Raw genomic sequence first — 13327 nt, forward strand, 5'->3', positions numbered from 1 at the left:
ATGCATATGACTAAGTGAAAGAAGCCAATCTGAAAAGGCTACAAACTGTGTGATTCCAACTGTATGGCATTCTAGAAAAGGCAAAACTATGCAGGCAGTAAAAAGATCAGTAGTTGCCATGTGTTAGAGTATAGGGAGGGATGGATAGGTGGAGCAGAGGATTTTTTTAGGGTAGTGAAAATACTGTGTATATTATGATGGATACAGATCAGTATACATTTGTCCAAACCCAAGGAATATATAACATCGAGAGTGAACTACAATGTAACGTATGGGCTTTGGGTGTTATCATGTATCAGTGTAGGTTCATGAATTATAACAAATGTACCACTCTGGTGGGGGTTGGTCATAATGGGGGTTGCTGCATGTGTGGGGGCAGGAGTAAATGGGAAATCACTGTACTTTAAATTAATGAATAAAGTCCTAAAAAATTAAACATGTGATCTGAGACCAAAATGACATAAATTTAATAATTTTAATTCTTAATTAAATATAAAGAATATCATCTAGAATTGAAATAGTACGTATTTTTATTTGTTATTATTTCATTGATTCTTATTTTTCATGATCTCTATGTTTAGATGGAAGAGAAATATTATTTTAGGACAACATGGAATAGAATGGCACTGTATGGGGGCACCTGAGTGGCTCAGTCAGTTAAGCGTCCAAATTTGCCTCAGGTCATGATCTCATGGTTCGTGAGTTCAAGCCCCACATCAGGCTCTCTGCTGTCAGCACAGAGCCCACTTTCTCTGTGCCCCACTCTCTGCCCTGTATAAAATCTAGCCACTAACCCCATGTGTGTATTTTCATGTAAATATAAATGTATTAAAATGTTATGGCCACATGTTGCTAGCACTTACCACAATGGAAATTTCCATCATCAGAGAAAGTTCTATTGGACAGGACTGGTCTGTATTATAGTTGAACTGTGTTAGAAAGTTGTTCTGTTATTTCTCCAGTTAATTTTGAAGGATAAAAATCCTAGAGGACAATAGTAGTAAAAAGTTTGTTTTGCAATGTGTTCACAAAGAACTCTAATAATCCCTAAACAATACAGATTCAGGATGCCCCAGATAGAGTTTTTCATTAACATTCAAATAACCTTGAGAAACAATAGGCTAATTAAGAGCTGCTTGGAATTGTATTAATAGCTTCAGGGGTATCAGCAGCAACAAGGAGCTAACAAACAGCCCTGAACTGACCCCCAGGAACTGTGGCCTTTAGTCTTCTGTGTTGTTGACTGCATGTGTATGCTGCTGTTACCTGGGCTCAACATCAAAGTGCCTTTTACAGCCCTCATGCTCTGAGAAGACAATTTATGATTCTGTGATCATCCCTAACAATATCACATGGGAGGGGGCTGTCCCTGTGTATCCTATCACTGTGCTAAGCCCTCGGGCCTACTAGGATGGTCTTCAGTCACATGAGAAAATTGTACAGCTCAAGAAAAAGGATGGTAACAGGGCAAGGCGAATGAGAAAAAAACAATGAGGGCCTAGAATAACAATGTCCAGTAGATGAATAATGTGAACCACCAATATGAGAGCCATATAGGCAATTCTGTATTTTCTAATAACTACATCTTTAAAAAGAACAAATAATGTCAATTACATCTCAATAAAATGGGAAAATTAATTCTAAAATAGCAAAAACATAGGCAAAATATAGTATATAAAGGGGCACCTGGGTGGCTCAGTTGGTTAAGTGTCTGACTCTTGATTTCAGGTCAAGTCATGATCTCACTTTCTTGAGATTGAGCCCCGCATTGGGATTCTCTCTTTCCCTTTCTCTCTACCTCTCCCCAACTTGTACTCTTTCTCCCTCTCTCTCTCGCTCTCTCTCTCAAAACAAATAAATAAATAAACTTGACATATACATATACATATATACATATATATATGTATATAGTATATAGTTAAAAATATTTTTGCCAGTATATTTGTTGGGGAGGAAGAATATTTAACCTAGCATATCCAAAATATTCTCATTTTAACATGAGATGAGTATAAAAATTCTAAATGAAATATTTTACATTGCTTTGTGCTAAGTCTTTAAGGTCCCTCGCTGTTTTGTATTTATAGCACATCTCAATTTGAACAGTCACGCAAGGTGAGTGGTTACCTTATTACGCAGTGCAGGTACAGAGAATAGATATCAAGGGATGCTTAATGTAGTGTGGGGTTGTCTGGGAAGGGCCTTGAAGTGATCTTGAGAGCCTGTAGGATTTTAAGAAATGAGAAATGGGTAGATGTGATCATATGAACTGTTAAGGGGGAAGCATTTCTTTTACCCAGTTCCTGCTAGCCGGACTGAGAATCGAATTGACATGAGACAGATTAAAGGAAGATCAAATTTAATAGCATACATAAGGGAAATCCACAGACATGAAAATTCCAAGTATAGTGAGGCAACATGAGGCTTATATGAGCTACAGACAGGGGTAGGGGTCTGAGGACAAAGGGGAGGAAGACCATTAGCAGGAAGGTGTGAAGAGATGTTTGGAAAACAAAGGTTGCCCTATTAAGATCAGTCTCTTAAGTAAAGAGGACTCTTTATTAGTAGCTCTCTTCCTGGTATAAGCAAGCAGTTGAGGGAGAGGTACAGAGCTTTTCCTGAACCTGCTGGGGTTATTTGCTTTTAACACAAAATAGCATTCATGCCAAAGTGGCCTATCTTGGGGCAGCCTACCCGTGGCCCCTGCAGTTCGTTCCTCTGAAACTTGCCTTAAGTTTCTACACATTAAAAGTTGAGCTGGCGGGGCGCCTGGGTGGCGCAGTCGGTTAAGCGTCCGACTTCAGCCAGGTCACGATCTCGCGGTCTGTGAGTTCGAGCCCCGCGTCGGGCTCTGGGCTGATGGCTCGGAGCCTGGAGCCTGTTTCCGATTCTGTGTCTCCCTCTCTCTCTGCCCCTCCCCCGTTCATGCTCTGTCTCTCTCTGTCCCAAAAATAAATAAACGTTGAAAAAAAAAAAATTAAAAAAAAAAAAAGTTGAGCTGGCAAATTGTTCCATCTCATTGAACCAGTCTTAGTCCTGACAGTAAGTCAATTCAGCTAAGTTCATTTCATCTCTACCATGATGCAGATGTGTTTTCAAAATTAGGCCTTTGGTTCAAGTCATTGGGTATTAGACAACAGGCATTTCTGTGGAAACAAAAGAAAAACAATGGTTATTGATTAGGTCAAAATATACATCAGTTTTTTTTTGTTCTGAGGATAGCTGGTGGAGAGGATTTCTAGATGTCAAGCTCGAAGCATCTTCAGATAGAGTGAGAGCAGGCAGTGGCAGTGTGACAGAACTTCCTGGTTTGTAGTTCTGAGTGTCTGTGGTGATTTTTGCGTGGCCAATAGAAGAGCAGGCATGAAGATTGTCTACACATGAGCTGTTGTGATTTCTCTGAACTTACATCAGGTGGTTTATATTTATTTTGCAGGGCTTCGGGGGAAAAAGGGCAGTTTTAGTTCTCAAATGAATCCAATTCAGAAAGGAGGAACAAAAATCAAAAGCATTAGTTTGGACAGTTGCAGCAAAGCATTGGAAGGGACTAGAAGAAATTAGGAGCTAGCCTTGTTTGTAACAGACAGTATTAGAATCTAGTATTTACATAGGTGTGTTATTGAAACATACTTTTTCCTTTCTGTAATCACCCTGATTTCTACCAAAGATAGTCAAATTTAATATTTGTTTACAAAGTAAGTCTAGTTTTAAAAATTTGGCCTAATTATTTACAGAACCACCACAAGAATACTGATTGGCCATGTAGTTTCCTTTAAATCTCCTTTGCTGGAACTTTTCCTTGTTGTTACGAAATTATTGGAGTCTTTAAAAAAATAGGAAATATCTAGTTTCAAGATTTCAAGCTTAATTACCTTTTTTTTACCATTAAAAATTTTTATTTTAATTCCAGTATAGTTAACATGCAGTGTTATATTAGTTTCAGGTGTAAAATATAGAGATTCAGCAATTCTATACATTACTCAGTGCTCATCATAATAAATGTACTCTTAATCCCCTTCACCTACTTTACCCATTCCCCCCCCCACTGCCCCTCTGGTAACCACCAGTTTGTTCTCTATAGTTAAGAATCTGTTTCTTGGTTTGTCTCTTTTTATCTTTGTTCCTTCGTTTTGTTTCATAAATTCCACATATCAGTGAAATCATATGGTATTTGTCTTTCTCTGACTGACTTACTTTATTTAGCATCATACTCTCTAGCTCCATCTGTGTTGTTGCAAATGGCAAAGGATCTCATTCTTTTTTATGGCTTAGCAACATTCCATTGTGTATACATGTACTTTTTCTTTATCCATTCATCTATAGGTGGACCATTGGACTGTTTCCATAATTTGGCTATTGTAAATAATGCTGCAATAAATATAGGGGTGTATATATCTTTTCAATTAGTGTTTTTGTATTGTTTGGGTGAATACCTAGTAGTGCCATTACTGGATCGTATGGTAATTCTATTTGTAATTTTTTGAGGATCCTCCATACTGTCTTCCACAGTGGCTACACCAGTTTGCATTCCCACCAACAGTGCACAATACTTCCTTTTTCTCCACACCCTCACCAACGCTTGTTTCCTGTATTTTTTTATTTTAGCTATCCTGTCAGGTGTGAGGTGATACAGCATTGTGGTGTTGATTTGCATTTTCCTGATGATGAATGATGTTGAGCATCTTTTCATGTGTCTGTTGGCCACCTGGATGTCTTTTTTGGTGAAATGTCTCCTGTCCATTTTTAAATCGGATTTTTTGGGTTTTGGGTGTTGAGTTGTAGAATTTCTTTATATATTTTAGATAATGACCCTTTATCAGATATATCATTTGCAGGGGCACCTGGGTGGCTCAGTCAGTTAAGTGGCCAACTCTTGGTTTTGGCTCAGGTCATGATCCCAGAGTCATGGGATCAAACCCCGCATCAAGTTCTACACTGAGTGTGGAGCCTGCTTAAGATTCTCTCTCCCTCCCTCCCTCTCTCTCTCCCCTGTCCCTCCCCTCACTCACACGTGCTCTCTCTCTCTCTCCCAAAAAAAGATATCATTTGCAAATATCTTCTCCCATTCTGTAGATTGCCATTTACTTCTGTTGATCATTTCCTTTGCTGTACAGAAATTTTTATTTTTATGTAGTCCCAATAGCTTATTTTGCTTTTGTTTCCCCTGCCTCATGGAGACATATCTCGAAAAATGTTGCTACAGCTGATGTCAGAGACATTACTGCCTGTGCTGTCTTCTAGGATTTTTATGGTTTCAGGTCTCACATTTAGGTCCATAATCCATTTTGAGTTGATTTTTGTGTATGGTGAGATGAAGTGGTCCAGTTTCATTTTTTGCATGTAGCTGTCTAGTTTCCCTAGAACCATTTGTTGAAGAGACTATCTTTTTCCCCTTGCATATTCTTGCCTCCTTTGTCATAGATTAATAGACCATATAATAGTGGGTTTACTTCTGGGCTCTTTCGGTTGCATTGATCTATATGTCTGTTTTTATGCCAGTACCATACTGTTTTGACTACTACAGCTTTGTAGTATATCTTAAAACCTGGGACTGTGACAGTTACAGCTTTGTTGTTCTTTTTCAAGATTGCTTTGGCTATTCGGCGTCTTGTGTGGTTCCATGCTTATTTTCGGATTATTTGTTTTAGTTCTGTGTAAAATGCTGTTGGCATTTTAATAGGGATTGCATTAAATATGCAGATTGTTTTGGGTAGTATAGACATTTTAAGAATATTTGTTCTTCCTGCTGGAACTTTTCATAAGGAATTTCTAGTTATATTTTTAGCAGCACCAAGGCCAGAAGCCAAGCCAAAACTTGCACCAAATACCTGCCAGACTTTGCCTGTAAGACCTATAGATTTGGGTGAATTCTTCTCTTCTTGAGGTTCTCCAAATGTTCTGAGGTTCCCATATACCTGTCATGAATTAACCTTCTTTATCATTTGGTATGGCTGCTGGGAACTCTGTAAGCAAGGTTAATATTAAGGCCAATATTTCCAGGGGGCTTTATTGGCTCCATGAAGCCAATCTTAGTTCCTTAAAGCTGTCTGGTCATATCTAAATCTATATAGGTATCAAATATTACATTCCAGTCAAAGCCTTGGTAATATAACCTATGTTTCCAATTGTGTCCTGTTACAGGAGAACAGATTCTTATTGACCTTATGCAAATAAATGTATTGCCATAAAAATATAAGAATACTTGGGCTCCTGGGTGGCTCAGTCAGTTGGGCGTCCAACTTCGGCTCAGGTCATGATCTCACGGTTCGTGGGTTTGAGCCCTGCATTCAGGGTTTCCATTGTCAGTGTGGAGCCTGCTTTGGATCCTCTGTCTCTCTCTCTCTGCCCCTCCCCTGCTGGTTCTCTCTCTCTCTGTCATAATAAATAAATAAACTTAAAAAAAAGTTTTAAAAAATATAAGAATACTCATTTTCTGAATTATGGAGGGTTCAGGTAGGGAGAAAAGATAAATGTTTCAATTCTGTTTATAACAGTATAATTTATCAAATTATTATAGGTCAGTTAGCTTAAGAGAAAAGATTTCCTCAATCTTGAAAAACAAACCATTTCATGGGGCGCCTGGGTGGCTCAGTTGGTTAAGCGTCCGGCTTCAGCTCAGGTCATGATCTCCCCGTCCGTGAGTTCGAGCCCCGCGTCAGGCTCTGTGCTGACAGCTCAGAGCCTGGAGCCTGCTTCAGATTCTGTGTATCCCTCTCTCTCTGCCCCTTCCCTGCTCATGCTCTGTCTTTCTCTGTCTCAAAAATAAATAAAAACATTTAAAAAAAAAAAAAGAAAAACCATTTCAAAAAGTCAGATATATTTTAAACAAAAAGTCACCAAAATTATAATTATCATCCTCAGTTCATTGAGTCCCATGTTTTTGTTTTGCTTGAATCCAGTTTTTCCACTAGTTTTAGAGATTCTTACCTAGTTCTGTTTTATGATTTTTTTAAATTATATTTAAAAAAAATTTTTTTATGTTTTTATTTATTTTTGAGACAGAGAGCATGAATGGGGGAAGGTCAGAGAGAGAGGGAGACACAGAATCCGAAACAGCCTCAAGGCTCTGAGCTGTCAGCACAGAGCCCGACGCGGGGCTCGAACTCACAGACCGCGAGATCATGACCTGAGCCGAAGTCGGACATCCAACCGACTGAGCCACGCAGGCGCCCCAAAAGTCTTATATTTAATGCACAATGCTAAAGACAATTTTATTTTAATTAAGCCAACAACCTTAAATTAGCTTTAGTACTGGATATTTCCCCGGATCACATATCCTTAACAGAGCATTTGGGTTTCTATCTTCCAGAGTTTTGGAATACTCAATTCTTATAAGCACTTGCCTACAAACCAATGAAATAGAACTCCTTTACAAGTTTATTTTATTTTTTTTTAATGTTTATTTTTGAGGGAGAGAGAGAGCAGGGGAGGGACAGAGAGAGGAAGACACAGAATCTGAAGTAGGCTCCAGGCTCCGAGCAAGCAGCAGATATCCCGATGCGGGGCTTGAACTCACAAACCAGTGAGATCATGACCTGAGCTGAAGTTGGCCACTTAACCGACTGAGCTACCCAGGTGCCCCTAGAAGTTTGTATTTTTAAAAAACCTCTTTTTCCCTTTTATTTGTTCAGTCTCAGGCAATTGTGGGCTGTGTTTACATTTTAAAGACGTAAGATTTATGATTTCAAGGGACAGGATGAATGCAAAAAAATGTGTTTTTTCCCAGAATTTCAGGGTAATTGTGATTTAAAATTTACCTTTTAAAAAAAAAAAAAGTACAGGACACTGTTTTAATATCCTGATGTTTCACGATATCCACAAATACTTTGAGAGGAATAGGTGAGGTTTGGGGATTGGTAAAGATAGGTGGGCTTTGACTGGCTTCTAGAGTTGCATTTCTGGGTTCATAGAGACTTATAAGACCAAGAGTTGTTTTTAATTCCTCAAAGAACTAGATTACAGCCCGAATATCAAAAGACTGACCTGTCCTTTTAACTAAATTAGGGAGGTTTTTAACTAAAATGGGAATGAAAAGATTTTTCTCTGTATAAAGTCTGTATAAAGCATCTTAACATTCTCACATTTAAGAAAGCATTTTAACCCTTCTTTCTGGGTACATAATTCAACACGGGCTTCTATTAATCCCTGAATAATGCTTTTTACAGATCATTTGTAAGAGGGCCTAGGAGAAATTTTTGGTCCTGTTTCCTGTGAAGGGGGTTTGTGTAGTCATTCTTTTTATCTCTACATTTAGTTGGATCTTTTCAAAGTGGAGATAAAAAGGGCTTTATAATTTAAAACATCTTGCTGCTGTCCAGAAGACATGAATTCTTTTGTAGTAGGGGGTCAGGAAACACCTGCAAAGGACATTGCATTGGAATGCCTGAAGCTGACAGGGCCTGATTATCAATCCTTGGAAGGTAGAATCAAAACAAGCCTTGTTGGTAGTTTCAGGTGCTTTTTTTTAAATTTTTTTTTTTTTTCAACGTTTATTTATTTTTGGGACAGAGAGAGACAGAGCATGAACGGGCGAGGGGCAGAGAGAGAGGGAGACACAGAATCGGAAACAGGCTCCAGGCTCCGAGCCATCAGCCCAGAGCCTGACGCGGGGCTCGAACTCACGGACCGCGAGATCGTGACCTGGCTGAAGTCGGACGCTTAACCGACTGCGCCACCCAGGCGCCCCTCAGGTGCTTTTTTTAAATTCACTTCCTAGCTTTCAGGATTTTCATGGCTACCTGCATACTTTAAGCCTGGAGGTTAGGCCTTGAGTGCTCCCTATAAATCTTACATAGAAAGGAAAATTCTTAAGTCTAATTTCTGTGATTTTTACTAGTAAGACAAGTGAGAGCTCTCTATAAAGAATATTTTTCTTTTAAATATAGCTAATTTAAAGGTTCCATTGTCTGGCCATTGATGAGTGGGATCTATTAATAGCAACGGAAACCAATAAGCCTTAATGGTTAACCGAAAATGCAAGATGCATCCAAAGAGGGCACAGGTGATCTGTCCCTGTGATCCAGAAGTTTACTCCCAAAATCAGTCTAAGAGAGCAAAGACCTTCATTTCACAGGCAGTAAGGGTCATATGGTGAAAATGGTGTTTCCAGTCTCCCACAACATTGTGAGATGCCTCCAGTAGAACAAAGGAGGTTTACTGGCGTAAACCTGCTTGCCTGGTTGGAGAGACTATTGGTGTGAGTGAGGTAAGGGTAGAGAGCCTTGGTATCAACTTGTTTGGTTTTCTCTATCAATAAAATAAGCATTAAGTGCCTCCTTTGTGCCTGGTACCAAGTTCAGCCTGGAGGTTGTAGAAGTCTAGGACACAGGCCCTAACACTGAGGCCTTGACACGGGCCCCGTGAGCAGATAAAGCAAATGCACACTGCACGAGCAATGGTTGGATGCAAAAAGGGCTAGAGTCAACATGATGTGAGTTCAAAAGAAGGAAAGGTCAACGTGGTGGGAGCTAATGTCAAAACCAAAGTTTGGGAAGATGGAGTAAAGGGGAATGAGAGAGCAGGAAAAGAAATCAAGGAGCATGGTGTGAAGTCTGGGGTGTAGGGGCCTGAACTGGGCTGCTGGTCGTGGGCCAGGCACGGAAGAGATAAACCTGAAAGATCCTTAATGAAAAAGTAATGTGGTGATCAGTAGGGTACTAGGAATAAACAGAAAAGGGGACTGGAACCTTCTCAAGGATGCTCTTTATCTTGTACATTCAGTGCACAAGCAGTGATTGAAAGCCAGCTCAGCTGTAGACTGTGGAGCAGTGGGAGAGGCAGATAATTACGCGTATATGTGTAGGGGAGAACAAATCATTTTCCTTCCACCTTTCTGAGTTCTTGGCCGAGACCACCCATAATAAAAGACAGGTTAACAAGAGAAAAACAAACACAAGTTTAGTAACCTGTACACCTCCTGGACACATGGGAGAGACCTAGGAAGACTGAGAAGCTCCCTGAGATGGCCGCAGCCATCACCTTAAATACCATCTTCAGCTAAAGACAAAAGATGTTGAGGGGGGCAGTTATGGGAGGTTACCAAACAAAGCACAGTGAACAAGGGCATGGTTGTTAGGTGGATTTAAGTCTAGCCTTTTCCTGTTGATGAGAGCGTCTGGTGATGTATAGTCATCCTTCTCTCCTGGTACAGAGAGGGAGACACCCATGCACAAGGAGATTTCCCTTATAAATGGAGATTTCCCTTACACCAAGAGTAATTTCTACTCAGTTTTCAGAGCTTCTCCTGTGTTGGCTGTTGCCAGAATAATCAGCTCAAAATAATCCTTGTGCCAAAGAGGCATATGGGATGGTGTATCTTGCTACCCTTCACCACCTCAAAATATGCCTCTTTGGCATAAGGATTACTTTGAGCTGATTATTTTGAGAAACTGCAGACACAGGAGAAGCACTGAAAGGAGAGTAGAAGTTATCCTTTCATCAGGGAAATTTACATTAAAAGGGGGGGGGGGCTGGACCAGGAAGAGAGTTATTACCAGAGACAGCTTTTTCTTTAGAGAGACTTACCTGCTTGGAAGGGCAAACTTGGCTTCCCCTGCATTTTCTCTTCTCACCTTCCTGTGAATTGCCTTCCTCCGCTTTGAAGCCTCGGGCCTCTGCACCTTTCCTTAGCTCCCCTGTTATTTAAGGCTCAGTTGCCTGACTGCCATTGGAGTCTCATACCTCTGTGGGTCTTCAGTCAGGAAATAGATAATCAAAAATTTTTCTCGTACTAATCTATATTTTTATTACAGTGGGGGGGAAGGTGTCTCAGCTAAGGACCTCGAAGGGTAGAATAAAACTTATTTGTCCTTCCGTACAATGGCATATTCTGCTACCCTTCATATAAATACAATAATAATTATACCAGTGGGATAAATCTTTTGAAAGAAAAAAAATCAGAGTGTTATGATCAAAAAATAAGAAGAAGATCATATTATAAGAGTAGCCAGAGAACATTTTACTGAGGAGGTGACGGTAAAGCCCAAGACTTACAGACAATGGGAGCTGAGTGAGGGGAAAGTGTTTTCTGAGGAGAGGGAGGAGCAGGAACTGAGGGACCAAGGCAGGAACGTGCTTCCTGTGCTTCAGGAGGTGAAAGAGGGACACTCCTGAGGCTGGACACATAGGGTGGTACAGGCACAAAAGAAATCAAAGCCGGGACTAGTCCTATTAATAAGAACTAAAACCGAGCACATTTTCTCCATGGAATCTAAAGAGATGTTGATGCTTGTCAGCAATAGATTAGTGACTCCTTCATGATGACGGTGTACCTCTACTCACTGAAACCATAGTTGATAAAATCACAGTTTCTGTTTATTTCATTTTCTTCATACAAGAAGAACCTGAAAATGAAGGCACTGTTAGTCAGAACACGTAATCGTCTTCCTATTCGGGGGGAAAGTATGAGCAACTACCAAGATATTGTTTTATTCTGTATTTTGTTAACATGGAGGAAGAGGATGGGAGAGGAGAACAAAATGTGAATTATTTTTAGCAGATCAAACCGTTGGCAAAAGTTGTCTTCCCTAAGGCCACAGTAGACAAGGGCCCCTGGTGGGGGGATGGTTTGGGTTCCAGAGGAGGAGGTTTGGGGTGGGAGTGGGGGTCGAAAATCTTCCAGAAGCTGACCTCGTGAATCGAAGGACATAAATTGACAGAGGCATCAAGGTCATAAAAGAGCAATGAAGGAATAGGTCTGGGATTTGGGGGCTGGCGTTTGCATGGGTGAGAATAGATTCTGGTCATTTCCTGAATGGAGTGGGGGACGAGTCAGGGTGAAAGGAGGGGTCGTCTTGGGGATCTGCTTGTTAGTCCCCTTCTTGCCTGGTCTTTACAGGAGACCCTCACGAATTGGTTTTGAAGAATGTGAATTCTCAACTCCTGGGCCACAGTCTGAGTATCTCAGAGGGGAAGGTCCTGCAGAGTCTCTTGGTGCCAGGCATCCTACAATTGAATCAGCTTGAACAGACCAATTACCAGCAAAGAGATTGGATCTGTAATCAAGACTTCCAGCAAACAAAAGTCCAGGACCAGACGGCTTCACAGGCAAAATTTAAAACATTTAAAGAGTAAATTAAAAAAAAAAAATTTAAAGAGTTAATACCTATTCTTCTCAAACTATTCCAAAAAATAGAAGGAAAACTTCCAAAATCATTCTATGAAGCCAGTAAACAGCCTGATACAAAGCAGATAAAGACACCACAAAAAAAGGAACTACGGGCCAATATCTCTGATGAACAAAGATGCAAAAATCCTCAACAAAATACTAGCAAATAGAATCCGTTAAAAAAAACCATTCACCATGATGAAATGGGACTTATTCCCAGGATACAAGGGTGGTTCAATATTGAAGTATCAATCAACATGATACATCACATCAATAACAGAAATAATAAGAACTATATGATCATTTCAATAGATGCAGAAAAAATCCCAAAGCAACAGAATATACTTTCTTCTCGAGTGCACATGGAACATTCTCCAAGATCATATACTGGGTCACAAAACAGCCCTTCATAAGTTTACAAGAATTGAAATTATATCATGCATACTTTCAGACCACAATGCTATGAAGCTTGAAATCAACCACAGGAAAAAGTCTGGAAAACCTCCAAAAGCATGGAGGTTAAAGAACACCCTACTAAAGAATGAGTGGGTCAACCAGGCAATTAGAGAAGAAATTTAAAAATATATGGAAACAAACGAAAATGAAAATACAACAATCCAGACGCTTTGGGATGCAGCGAAGGCAGTCCTGAGAGGAAAATACATCGCAATCCAGGCCTATCTCAAGAAACAAGAAAAATCCCAAATTCAATAGATGCAGAAAAAGCATTTGACAAAGTACAATATTCATTCATGATCAAAGCCCTCAACAAAGTAGGTTTAGAGAGAACATACCTCAACATAATAAAGGCCATGTATGAAAAACTCACAGTGAACATCATACTCAATGGGGCAAACCTGAGAGCTTTCCCCTAAAGGTCAGGAGCAAGACACAGATGTCTACTCTCACCACTTTTATTCAACATAGTACTGGAAATCCAGGCCACACTAATGAGACAACAACAAAATAAATAAATGAAAAGGACCCAAATCTGGAAGGAAGAAGTAAAACTTTCACTATTTGTAGATGACATGGTACTACATACAGAAACTGGAAAGACTCCATCAAAAAAACTACTAGAACTGATAGATCAATTCAGTAAAGTCACAGGATACAAAATCAATGTACAGAACTCTGTTACATTTCTATACACTAATATCAAAACAGCAGAAAGAGAAATCAAGGAATTGATCCTGTTTACAGTTGCACCAAAAATAAGATACA

General features: G+C 39.8%; 1 protein-coding gene across 4 annotated transcripts in view; it reads left to right on the plus strand.

The window, feature by feature from the left end:
- Positions 1-13327, plus strand: part of CA5B (carbonic anhydrase 5B) — a 51119-nt gene that overhangs the window by 13108 nt on the left and 24684 nt on the right. The window lies entirely within an intron of this gene.

This window comes from Lynx canadensis, chromosome X (assembly GCF_007474595.2).
Source record: "Lynx canadensis isolate LIC74 chromosome X, mLynCan4.pri.v2, whole genome shotgun sequence".
In the NCBI taxonomy this organism is placed as follows: Eukaryota; Metazoa; Chordata; class Mammalia; order Carnivora; family Felidae; genus Lynx; species Lynx canadensis.